Raw genomic sequence first — 14027 nt, forward strand, 5'->3', positions numbered from 1 at the left:
GAAAATGCAGTTGAACCTCAGTGGGACAAGGTAATGTGTCTGAGTTTACCAAACTATTCAGTGGCAGAGGACTATTTCAAACTAACATCTTCCTTTCTTGAAAGTTCATAGTTTTCCAACTGATTGACATTAAAGAAATTATTAGATGTAGGTTTATGAAATATAATAAAGTGGAAATTATTTTGAAAATAAGAGCTATAAGATTATGGTGCACTTATTACCTTTTATCAACATTACCTCTGCTATCAAGATTATATTTAAAAGAGTGGTGGTGAGTGAAAATGAAATTTTCTTATTTTATTTGTGTATTTATTTGAAAGACAGAATGAAAGAGAAAGAGGTGAGAGAGAAATCTCCCAACCACTGCTTCACTCCCCAAATGACTGCAAGGACTGAGACTGAGCCAGGCCAAATCAGGAGCCTTGAACTCCATCCGGTCTTCCACGTGGGTGGCAGAGTCCCAGGTACTGGAGCCATCGCTCACTGCTTTCCCAGATACATTAGCAGGGAGTTGGTTAGAAAGCAGAGCAGCCAGGACTTAAACCAGCTCTCTGAAATGGGAAGCTGGCATTGTAAGCCATGGCTTAACCCACTGTGCCACAGCGCTGGGCCTAAAATGAACATTTTAGATCTCTACGATTTATATTTCACAGCAGCAGAGAGAGCAGAAAATTGGTTTTGTTGAAACAAATACTTCCTTTTCTTTTAACTATATATAAAACAAGAAGGTGGTTATTACAAATGCTCATGGCTTACTTGGTTAATCCTCTGCCTGCAGTGCCGGCATCCCATATTGGTGCCAGGTTCTAGTCGCGGCTGCTCCTCTTCCAGTCCAGCTCTCTGCTGTGGCCCGGGAGGGCAGTGGAGGATGGCCCAAGTGCTTGGGCTCCTGCACACACATGGGAGACCAGGAAGAAGCTCCTGGCTCCTGGCTTCGGATTGGTGCAGCACCAGGCATAGCGGCCATTTGGGGAGTGAACCACAAGAAGGAAGACCTTTCTCTCTGTCTCTTTCTCACTGTCTATAACTCTACCTGTCAAAAAAAAATGCTGGGTAAAATACATTAAATTCAAATAAGCCATGTGAAAAGATGAGAACCAGTGATAGAGACTAGAGAAAGGAACTATGTGAGAAAGCATAGACTCTGAAAACCTGTGGCAGAGGGTTAGGAAGGAGAAGTTGGTACTGAAAGCACTGGATGGGGCAAGTATCCATGGAGGCTATGGATTTTCTGGGGAGGAATGAGCTATGTTTAGAAGATATGATTACAAATTATTGGGTCATGTCCATATACTCAGTTTAACTTTTTTGTAGAGTTTTTTAAAAGATTTATTTATTTGAAAGGCAGAGTTATGGAGAGGCAGAGGCAGAGAGAGAGAGAGAGAGAGAGGTCTTCCATCTGCTGGTTCACTCCCCCAAATGGCCACAATGGCTGGAGCTGGGCCAATCTGTAGCTAGGAACCTAGAGCTTCTTCTGGGTCATTGTCTGCTGCTTTTCCAGGCACACTAGCAGGCAGCTGGATTTGAAGTGGACCAGCCGGGACTTGAACCAGAAGCCCTATGGTATGCCAGCACTGCAGGTGGTGGCTTCTTTACTCACTATGCCACATTGCTGGCCCCATCCAATTTAACTTTAAAAAAATATCTTTCAGAATGAACACGTGGAAGATGTGACTTTCAGCACATTGCAGATGCAGTGACTGCTCAAGGGATAGAACTACTGAACTGATTAGCAGAGTAGAGCTGATAAGAGTGGGAATGAGGGTGATGCTTCAGGAGGAGGTAAACAGGTTCATCAGGACCCTTCCTTAGTCAGGAAAGGGGAGTGTCTGTAAACTCTGTCTCCCACATCTCCCTAACGCAAGACAGAATTGAACATTTCATACCCAGATTAAATGTTCTCTAAACGAAATTGATTGTACTAAGAAAACTTCTGCTGATAGAAGTCCATTGCTCAAGAAACTGCAATGATTTTCACTGAATATTAGAGAGATGCATAAGAATTTTTGAACTTCTAGACATTCGACATACCTTATGTAACCATCACCACAATTCTGCAGTAAGTAAGGTTGTCTCTGTGGAGAGAAATGTGAGTTTCAAGTAAATAGATTTCTAGGGCTCTAGCTCCCTGCCAGATGGGAACTTCTGTGGCGTCAGCTTGTCTATCTCAACTCACATTCTGACTCGCATCCATCAACATCACCCCAATTCTCCAGATTATTTGTTGACTGAGTGAATTACATGAGACTGAGTTTATACTTCTTTCCATACGCTCTTGAATTTCATATCCCTACCTAGCAACCATTTATTTTCTGCCTACTACAATGTATGAAAAATCATACAAATAAATTGCCTTATGATTGTTTTTTCTTGAAGTAATTTAAATATTTTATATCATCTTAAAGCATCTGCATGCACTTTATTTTTTTTAACTTTTATTTAACGAATATAAATTTCCAAAGTACAGCTTATGGATTACAATGGCTTCCCCCCCATAACGTCCCTCCCACCCACAACCCTCCCCTCTCCCACTCCCTCTCCCCTTCCATTCACATCAAGATTCATTTTCGATTCTCTTTATATACAGAAGATCAGTTTAGCATACATTAAGTAAAGATTTCAACAGTTTGCTCCCACACAGAAACATAAAGTGAAAAATAATAGATGATTTTTTAAATGATGATGAAATCAGATCAGACATATTGTCATGTTTAATCCCAGTGAGAGTCAAGTTGGGAATTGATAATTTCTTTTTTTTTTTTGCAGAAGATCAGTTTAGTATACATTAAGTAAAGATTTCAACAGTTTGCACCCCCATAGAAACACGAAATCCAGTCATTTGCAACAAAATGGAGGAATCTGGAACACATCATGCTGAGTGAAATAAGCCAGTCCCAAAGGGACAAATACCATATGTTCTCCCTGATCGGTGACGACTGACTGAACACCAAGAGGGAAACCTGTTGGAGTGAGGTGGACACTATGGGAAACGGTGGCTTGATCATCATAGCCCTGACTGTTAATGAACAACTTAATACATTATCCCTCTTAGTAGTTTTTTTTATCTGTTCTACTTAATATGACTGGTTTAGTTCTGTAATTGATGCACAGTTATTCTTAAGTGTTGAAAATTAACTGAAATGTGATCCCTGTTGAACATGGGAGTGGGAATGGGAGAGGGAAGAGATGTATAATTTGGGACATGCTCAGGCTGACTTGCCCCAAGTGGTGGCGTTGGAAGCATACCAGGGGATTCCAATTCAATCCCATCGAGGTGGCATGTACCAATGCCATCTCACTGTTCCAGGTGATCAGTTTCAGTTCACAGTTGGTCATGGTGAAGGGACTGGGAGTCAAAGGGAGCACATAGACAAGTCTAGTACCTGCTAACGCTAACCAATGGAGTAAATAAAGGGGAGAGTGATCCAACATGGGAAGTGAGATACTCAGCAGATTCATAGAATGGCAGATGTCCTAAATAGCACTCTGGCCTCAGAATCAGCCCTAAAGGCATTCGGAGCTGGCTGAAAAGCTCATGAGAGTATTTCAGGCATGGAAAGCCAAGACACTCTGGCAAAAGATCTCTGTGAGTGAGATCCCAGTGGAAAGAACAGGTCATCAAAGAAGGAGGTACCTTTCTCTGAAGGGAGGAGAGAACCTCCACTTTGACTATGACCTTGTCTAAACAAGATAAGAGTCGGAGAACTCAGAGGGCTTCCATAGCCTTGGAAACTCATGACTGGAGCATAGGGAGATTACTGATGCCATAGACAGGAGTGTCAATTGGTAAAGTCAACAACAGGAGTCACTGTGCACTTACTCCTCGTGTAGGATCTCTATCCTTAATGTGCTGTACATTGAGATTTAATGCTATAACGAGTACTCAAACAGTATATTTCTTTTTTTTTTAAACTTTTATTTAATGAATATAAATTTCCAAAGTACGACTTATGGATTGCAATGGCTTCCCCCCCCATACCATCCTTCCCACCCACAACCCTCCCCTTTCCCACTTCCTCTCCCCTTCCATTCACATCAAGATTCATTTTCGATTATCTTAATATACAGAAGATCAGCTTAGTATACATCAAGTATGGATTTCAACAGTTTGCTCCCACACAGAAACATAAAGTGAAAAATAATAGATGATTTTTTTTAAATGATGATGAAATCAGAGCAGACCTATTGTCATGTTTAATCCCAGTGAGAGTCAAGTTGGGAATTGATAATTTCTTTTTTTTTTTTTTACAGAGGATCAGTTTAGTATGCATTAAGTAAGGATTTCAACAGTTTGCACCCCCATAGAAACACAAATAGCAAAGCATTGGTAGAATCAGTGTCTGATGAGGTTTTACCTTCATACTGTGCTCTCATCTGATGGAAAAAAGCTAGCAGATCTGATATAATAATCTGTGGGATTATATAGGCACTAATCTTAAAATTGAGAGCTCCACCTTCATGATCCATCACTTCTCAATGGTCTCACCTCCTTATATGTGTATCTGAAGAGTTAAATTTCAACATAGGAATTTTCAGGAGATGAAAACATTCCTACTACAGCACAATCTTATAATTGCACACAAACTGTTTTCCTTAAACAAACCAACAATTAACAGGCTAGCTCTTAAACGGGTCTTAGCCAAAAGGATGAGAAGCAATAGGCCAACTCTCTTAATAAGAAAGGTAACTACTGATGTTTATATCCTATGGAAAGTTGTGGCATGGTTGGTAGGTTGATACCTTGCTATTCAAATTGAGATCCAAAACCAACACACAACCTCAACTGAATGTTTGTCAAAAATGCAGAATTTTGGCATTTAGGTTAATGGTTGAGATATCTTTATCACACATCAGAGGGTCTGGGTTCAGTACCTGCTCCAGCTCCTGACTCTAGCTTCCTGCCAGTGCACTCCCTTGGTGGAGGTAGCAGTAATGGCTCAAGCAATTGGATTCCTGCCAGGAATATGGGAGAGCTAAACTGAGATTCTAACTCCTATCTCCAGCCCCAGCCTAGCTTTTGAATGCACTTGAAGAGTGACCCGCTGGACAGGATCTCTCTTTCTCTCTCTCTCTCTTTCTCTCTCTCTCCTCCAAACCCCTTTCTCTAGGTCTGACTCTCAAATCTTAAAAAATGCAGAATTTTAGCTCACCACCCAAGACCTACTGAATGAGAATGTTCCTTTTAACAAGATCCCCTGACAACCCATGTAAACATGAAATTTGAGAAGCAGTACCCTAGTATACCCATCACTTCGCTATCTGCACTGTTTGCTTAGAAAATGTCAGTTGTTTTTGTCTCCATATGCACAAATGGTTTCATCAGTTTGTGTGCTTATATATTTTTGAAGTATAAAATGATAAAATGATTATTTAAAATGGTAGTCTTTATTTAATGTGAGAATTTGAATATTTCTTCCAAATCTAATATGTGAGTCACTTCTATAATTGTCATTTAATTAATTTCAGGCAAAATGAGCCTTAAAACCAGAGGAAAATTATAAAATCTAGAATATTCCTAATTATAATTGGTTCATATGTGGAATTAAGTCATCACATTAATTTAAATATACAGGAAATAATAGACATCACAGGAAACACAGGTTGTAACTATTTGAACTATACTAAAATATTAATGAATAAAGTGCATGCACAGCTTCTCAGACCACAGTGGAATCAAGCTGGAAATTAGCAACTCAGGAAACCCCAGAAAGTATGCAAACACATGGAGACTGAACAACATGCTCCTGAATGAACACTGGGTCATTCAAGAAATCAAAAGAGAAATCAGAAACTTTCTGGAAGTAAATGAGGATAACAACACAACATAACAAAACTTATGGGATACAGCAAAAGCAGTATTGAGAGGCAAGTTTATAGCAATAGGGGCCTATATCAAGAAATTGGAAAGGCACCAAATAAATGAGCTTTAAGCGCATCTCAAGGACCTAGAAAATTTGCAGCAAACCAGAATGTTAAGATCTGCTCAGAGTCCTGAAATACATGATGAAATTCAGTATGCAGAGAGGGGATGTCTAGGGAGGGAAATAATACACTTTAGAGATCTCTTTAAGAAAGCAATCTTTAAGTATTATTCTGTCAGCTAATAATCTTACCTCCATTCCCTTGTGTTTCAGTCTCTTTTGTTTTGCTAAATCTAAATTTTATCTTCAAGACACAATTATAAATTTTTTCATAAAAATAGAATAGTTGTAATACACTAGGAAATGGCAATGAATCTTGAGGTAAACTCTTAAAGAAAGAAATGAGAGTCTGTTATCCCTGGAGTTGGTGGGCTTGTCTTATGGCAGGTGATTCTACCTGGGAATATTTAAAGAGGACAGAGGAAAACATAGCCTTTTCCAGGCCCAAGAGTAAAGAAGAGAAAGCATGTTTTGGCCACACCAATATGGAACAGGGTGGGACACCTACTCTAGCCCAGGCTCAAGGGTGTGTGGCCTGGAAAACAAGAAGTCAATATTTGAGAGAGCTCAAGGATCTAGAGCTTCAGGTGACATATCCGGGCCAGTTAGTGCAATGTGGTAAATGAAATTGTAAAGAAGAGAGAGAGAGAACATAGGAGATCTTGCTGATGACTGACTTAAGGGCATAAGGAGAGAGATTTTGGATATTGAAAGGCAGTTTATGGGGTTTAGAAAAGGAATGTACCACGTAAGTTATAAATGACTTGGTTTGTAGTTTTACTTAGTCATGGTAATGGTTGCACAATTGGAGGGAAATGCAGAAAGGAATGAGAAAATGGAAACAATGACAGTGTTAAGTGCAGAAGTTTAAAAATTTGTATCAGCATATTCTCAATGAAATAGAAATTCTTTCCATTCAAAATGACATTCAAAATTCCTTAAAGTCCCCTGACTTATATGTGTAACAAAAATGCTTCTGTATTTAATTTACTACATTTATGTTTCTGTGTTAGTAAGAATAAGCTGATACAAGAATTAGTTTGCTTATTGATGTGAATACAGGTGTAACCTAGGGAAACAATGCAATAAATAATCATTAAAAAACCATTTCTGTGAATAATGGCATGATGCATAAGAAGTGAAAGAATCATACTGTCTCTACCTTATTTCTGACCATGAGGAATGCATTGAATATAAAATTTGGTATGAAGTGATACTAGGATAAGATGTTTATAATATTACCGAAACTCTCAAGTACATTCCACAGTATTATAATTTTTATTTTACTCAGGGAAACATAGATGTTATAAGAAGTTCAAACATGTACAACAAGGTATTTAAACAGATCTTGAATTTACACATCACATCAAAATGTTAAATCATAAAGAAGATGAAAAAATCCAATGTTAACTTTTTTGTAAATGAATATTTATTTATTCATTTATTTAAAAGGCCAAGTTAGAGAGATCCAGAGGTGGAGAGAGAGAGAGATCTTCTATCTGTTGGTTCACTCTCCAAATGGCCTCAACAGCTGCAGCTGAGCCAATCCGAAGCTAGGAGGCAGGAACTTCTTCTGGTTCTCCTGCATGAGTACAGGGGCCCAAGCATTTGTGCTGTCTTCCACTGCTGTCCCAGGCCAAAGCAGAGACCTGGATGGGAAGCGGAGCAGCCAGGACTCGAACTGGTGCCCATATGGAATGCTGGCACTGCTTCAGGCAGTGACTTTACCCACTATCTCACAGCACTGGCTCTCTAATATTAACTTTTTAAAAATGTTTGACTCATTCACTTTGTCTTATTTCAAATTATGCTAAATATTTATAGCTGAATTTCAAAAAATGTATTTCCTCGTTGAGTTGACTATTCTGATGGAGAGATCAAAGCATTTTCTTAGTCTTTGGAATAATAAGCACTAGACTATCATAAAATCAGATGAATCAATTAAAATCAAATGGGTGACACATTTTTATAACATTCAATCCAAAATTATTCACTTTTTACAGAGACAGCAGAACATTATATCATTGTGATTATTAGATATTGATTAAGGTAGATATTCTAAAAGGGACTCCCTGTCATAGCTGCAGGAGTGTTAGTGAAATGGATACTGATCCAAATTCATTCTTCCTCATCTCAGACACTAATTCTGATTTAAAAGAAAGCATGACATTAAAGATTTATCTTATTCATTTGAAAGTCAGAATTATAGAGACCAAAGGGAGGGAGTAAGAGAGAGAGTGAGAGAGCAAGCGAGTGAGAGCTAGAGATATCCTTTTTTAAAAAAAAAAAAAAAAAGATTTATTTGTTTATTTGAAAATCAGAGTTACACAAAGAGAGGAGAGGCAGAGAGAGAGGTTTTCCATCCAATGGTTCACTTTCCAGATGGCCGCAACGGCCAGAGCTGTGCCAGTCCAAAGCAAGGAGCCAGGAGCCAGGAGCTTCTTCTGTGTCTCCCACATGCAGGGGCCCAAGGACTTGGGCCATCTTCTACTGCTTTCTCAGGCCATAGCAGAGAGCTGGATCAGAAGTTGAGCAGCCGGGTCTTGAACTGGCGCCCATAAGGGATACTGGTGCTTCAGGCCAGGGCATTAACCTACTGCGCCACAGCACTGGCTCCTAGAGATATCCTTTATCTGCTGGTTCATTCCCTATATGACCACAAAGGCCTGGACTGAGCCAGGCTAAAACCAGGAGCCAGAAAGTTCTTCCAGCTCTCATGCAAGTGTGCAAGGCCACAAAGATTTGGGCCATTTTCCACTGCTATCCCAGATTCATTAAATAGGAGCTGGATTGGAAGTGAAACAGCTGGGACTTGAACCAGTGCCCAAATAGGATGCTGGTTTTATAGGCGGAGGCTTAACCCAATGTGCCACAATGCCAGGCCCAGATATTTTTTGTTATTGGGTTATTTGTTCACAAAATCCTTATTCACTAAACATGAAGTGGATACTAGTATCTTAAAATGTTTGAACACACACATCTGCATACACCAAAACAGTGCACACTATTAAAGGGTAAGGGTAGAATAGCAGCTCCTATAAGGCATAGCCTCTCACCACACACACTGTAAGAAGCAGAAAAGCCATATAAAATACTTTTTCAGACAGTGGACAATTACCAGAGCATGACAGTATCCCTTTGAGAAAATAAAATTCAAAACTTAGCTTTCTACAAATCTTGGCCTCTTCCAGAACATGCAAAAGTAATTAGAATTAGGGGGGCAAGGGCAGACATAAGAAAGATGCACAGAGAAAGAGCTCCAGAGATATGGCCAGGGTGTGAAACACTTGAAGCTTGATGTTGCCTCAGCATCCATTTTGAATACAAGTTTAACTTGCTTATACTAGAAGCTAGGCTCAGTAACTCTTGACACTGTTTCTAGTTCCACACCACACTCAAATGGCTAAGTTAATGTCCAGAGATAAGAAATGAAAGGTCTTTCTTCTGCCTAACAGAATGGGACCTTGCTCTCCTGCTGCTCACTTTAAATGGACCATTCAGGCACATGTCTGGCACTTGAAGTAAACTTATCCCCTTATATATCTTGCTAACTGCCCTTCTCTGTTTGTCTCTCCATTTCACTCTCCATCTCGCTCTTCCCCCACCCCATCTCCCCCACATCTTCCTGACTCTTCATTCCTGCCTGCCTGACAAGGTTGGAGGACTACCCTGTAGACTAATTATGCCTTCTTTGTCCAGGACCCATAAATAAAATTTTTGATTTTTTTCCTGTTGTGCTGGTTTATTGGATTTATCCCTTCCATCTGAATAACTAAGGGCTGCCCCACACAGAGTTTCCCTAACTCACTCAGAAGACCAGCAGGTCAGGCTCCACCAGAGCTATGATTAGGCGGGCATAAACTGGACGTGGGTTAGACAGGAGTCAAAAGGGTCCCTGCTGATATGAACAAGTTTCCCATGTGAGTGACACAGGACATAGGTTAGATGACTAGGTGTTGGTCCATTGGTCAGGTGAAAGAAATATACTGTGGAAAACTCATTGTAGACACCCATCTCCAGATCTCTTCATTTCCTGTTTCATTTACGTTGCTACCACAGTATTGGGACCCCGTTTCAAGTCAGGGCTATTAAAATACAAGGATTCCATTAATCTCTGGCTGACTACCAATTTGTGCATGTGTAGACTGAATTCCATGAAGTGAGGAAAAGAAAAACTGGCCAAGAACTAAAAACAAAAAAATTCCCAGAGTTCAGGCAAGGCTTAAACTCATTGAAGTCTCCCCCAGCCAGAATAAGCAACCTCATATCCACGTCAGAAGATATCCCAGGAGGGTCATGACTCAGCAGTGACACTAAACTATTTGGACATGAAGAATATTCCAAAACACTTATAGCAAATCTTTAAAAAATGGGCCTGAAAGGGATCAAGCAGATTTGCAACAACTTAGCTGCACACCACAACAAGCATATTTAGAAGGAGTACAGCAAAACAAAGAACCAAAGAAATGTAAAATTCACTCTTTCCAGCATCTGAAAAACAAAGTACTGGGAGTTTACAAGCAGAAAAATGCTATTCACAACCAGGAGAACTATCACACATCAGGAAAAAAGAAACAAACAAAACCCTAGAGATGATCTAAATATAAACTAATTTGAAACAGCTTTTGGAAATATTATACTAATACTCAAGTATTTAAAAGGAAACAAACATAATGAAAAGGAAAGCAGAAGGTAACTGAAGAACCAGGTGGAGATTCTGGAGAAGAAAAACACAGTATCTGGAATAGAAACATCGCTGAATGTGGTTAATAACGGATTAAGGAATGCTAAAGGGGATAGCTTCAGGAAGAGTAGACAAGGAACGAAATGCAGAGGGAAGAAAGATTGAATAAAGATTAGCAGAGCCTCAGTAATCTGGGATACTATCAAGCTGCCTGACAGATGCTTAATTGGAGCTCTAAGGAGGAACGGAAGGGAAAGCATAACAAATTGGGAGACACAGTGACCCAGATTTTCTAAATTTAATGAAACCTATAAAACCACAGATCCTGGAAGTTCAATGAACTCCAACTAAGTGCATGTGTACACACTCACAGCTACCTCACCAGTTGTCACACTCAAATTGGTGAAAATTATTGACAAACAAATGGTTAGAAGACCCAGAAAAAAAAAGATATGTATTCAACTCAAAGGCAATGAAATAAAATACTGAAAGAAAAATAAACGTCAACCTAGAATTATATGCCCCATTAAAATATCTTTCAAAAATCAAAGAAGGAAATGAAAGCAAATTGCAATGACTAGTGAAGATAATTATCAATAAAATAGAATTAAACAAGCAGTAAAACCAATAAATAGAACTACAAGCAGATTGAAAAGAATTATCTTGATGCTTTTGTTGGCTGTTACATGTTTACTGCCTATTCTTTGGCGTTAACTGCCATCTTGTACTCAGATGGGCTTCAGAACCTATGTAAGCTTCTCTATATTCTATTCCTTCATTTTCAAAACTAGATGACCCTGTAAAAATATTCCATAGAAGGGGACCGGCATCGTGGTATAGCAGTTAAATCCACTGTCTGCAATGTCAGCCTTCCTTATAGGTTCCAGTTTATGTCCTGGTCTGCACCATTTTTGATATAGCTCCTTGCTAATGGCCTGCAAAAAGTAACAGAAGATGGGCCAAGTTCTTTGGCTCCTGCACCCACGTGGGAGCCCCAGTTAAAACTCTTGGCTCCTGTCTTTGGCCTTGTTCAGCCCTGGCCTGTGTGGCCATCTAGGGAGTGAACCAGAATATGGAAAATCTTCCTCTCTCTGTCTCTCCCTCTCTCCCTCTCTGTAACTCTGACTTGCAAATAAATCAAAATAGATATTAAAAAAAATAGTCCTTGGAAGAACTATACTTAATCAAGTCTCTTCCCTGGTCCCAATTATTCTCATGCACCCTTGGTGGAATCTCTGTGAAAAGGTATGAGTGTGTGGATGCTGATTCTCCTGTGCCTCAGGCTTTCAGGGTTCCTAAACAGCCATGCCAGTCTACATTCCAAGTTTAAGAATTGGTTAAAATGTCAACTCTTTTATTTCTTCCTCCTTCGATGGTGTCCGCTACCATCCAGGCTCTGTCAAAAATGCAACAGTCCACGGCTCTTACTCTCCTCTGGGCTTGGCCCTCTATGACTGCAGTTTGGCTGCCTTGGAAGCTCAGTTATCTGATGTGCTTTACGGATTATGATTCTGTAGGCTTTCTGTGTTGTTTGTATTGACATCATGAATGATAGTCTTAGTTTTCTGTATCCTAACTGAAAATTAATTCAGCTTTTACCAGTAGAATGAGTTTGCACATTTAAATTATAACAAACATCGTATTCAAAACATTTTTGGTCTCTGGATGAGAGTTGTTGCTTTTTAATGACTACATGTTACACCACCAGCCACTTTTTTTTTCCCCACTTGAAGCATGACTGCTTATTCATGTTACTGTGTATAATATCTGCTTGACAAGTTCTTTTAAACTTCTGGCTGATGGCCAATCCTTCTGTCAGGAAAATAATAGTTGTAAATTCTTCTCATGAGCAACAATAGCATTCGGTGCTGGAGGATTGGATAAATGCAGGGATTTCTGGAAATGCTAAGCAAATTTTGTACAGAATGTTATGTAACACCAATGATGAAGCAAGTAATGGTGGCTTCATGTGACTCTAATAGGCATGTTTGGTTCAAAACAAAGTCATCTAGCAACATGGGCCATTGTGACCTTTTAGATTTCCATAATTTCTTTTTTTAAAAGATTTTATTTATTTATTTGAGAGGTAGAGTTACAGACAGTGAGAGGGAGAGACAGAGAGAAAGGTCTTCCAACTGTTGGTTCACTCCCCAGTTGGCCGCAATGGCCAGAGCTGCGCTGATCTGAAGCCAGGTGCCTCTTCCAGGTCTCCCAGATGGGTACAGGGAACCAAGGACTTGGGCCATCTTCTACTGCTTTCCCAGGCTGCAGCAGAGAGCTGGATTGGAAGAGGAGCATTCAGGACTAGAACTGGCTCCCATATGGGATTCCAGCACCGCAGGCGGAGGATTAACCTACTGCACCACAGTGCCGGCCCCTAGATTTCCATAATTTCAACACAAGCATAGTACCAGTAGGACTAAAAATGAAAACCTAGTGGCCCTTTTCTATAATTTTTTTTCTCTCAGGTGCAAGGCACCTAGCTCTACTTTCACAAAACAAAACATTAGAATATTATGACTGCCATTAGTTGCTGTCTGATATTTGTAAAATCCCTTAACCTCTTCCAAGTTACAATTTTTTTCATTCATGATATGATAATTTTGTCCTCTGTGATAATCTGAATAGAAAATTTTCAATGGAAAAATTGTTGTTACTTGCATGAGCAATAAATATATGCAAAAGTATTTCCTAACCTCATTTTCTCTTTGAAAAGACTTATCTGACCCTCAGATAATGAATACTTCCCTATTTACATGATTTGACTAATGAGTTATTATCATTTAATTTGTTTATGATTCTTTGAGCATTCCTATTGTATCCTTGTATCTATTCAAATAGCTTTGGATTCTTTTACTAACTTTAAATTTTTTAATTCATTTTAATTTAAAGGGGATTGGGGAGAGTTTCTATTAGCTCATTTTCAAAATAACTGCAGTGAGTGTGGCTGAGCAAGACTGAAGCCAGTAGCTAGAAACTTGATCCAGGTCTTCCACATGAGTAGCAAGGACCCTGCTACTTGAATCATAATCATTACCTTCTGCAGTGTAAATCAATAGGAAGCAGGGTGGAGCCAGGACTGAATCTAGACACTGCAATGTGGTATGCAGGCATCCGCCTTTGCAGCTGGACCAAACAGCTACTCTGGATGCTTCTCAATCAAAGCTACATAACACATTCATTATCATTCAAGAAAGACTGAATAAATTAAACCAGCCCTTAATTTATATTTATTGTTTCTAGCATTGGCTAAAACTATGGAATTTTTAAATACATATTTTAATTGGTTATTTATTAGAGTTAACTTATCATCTTTTTAAATTTATTAAACCCTAGTTAATTACATTAAGACAAATCTAGTTCATTACAGTCATTGGTATTTGGCATTAAGGGAGTAGAATTGAATTTTTAGTTTATGTTTA

Source organism: Oryctolagus cuniculus, chromosome 1 (assembly GCF_051225735.1).
Source record: "Oryctolagus cuniculus isolate XC-2025 breed Fujian yellow rabbit chromosome 1, ASM5122573v1, whole genome shotgun sequence".
Classification (NCBI taxonomy): Eukaryota; Metazoa; Chordata; class Mammalia; order Lagomorpha; family Leporidae; genus Oryctolagus; species Oryctolagus cuniculus.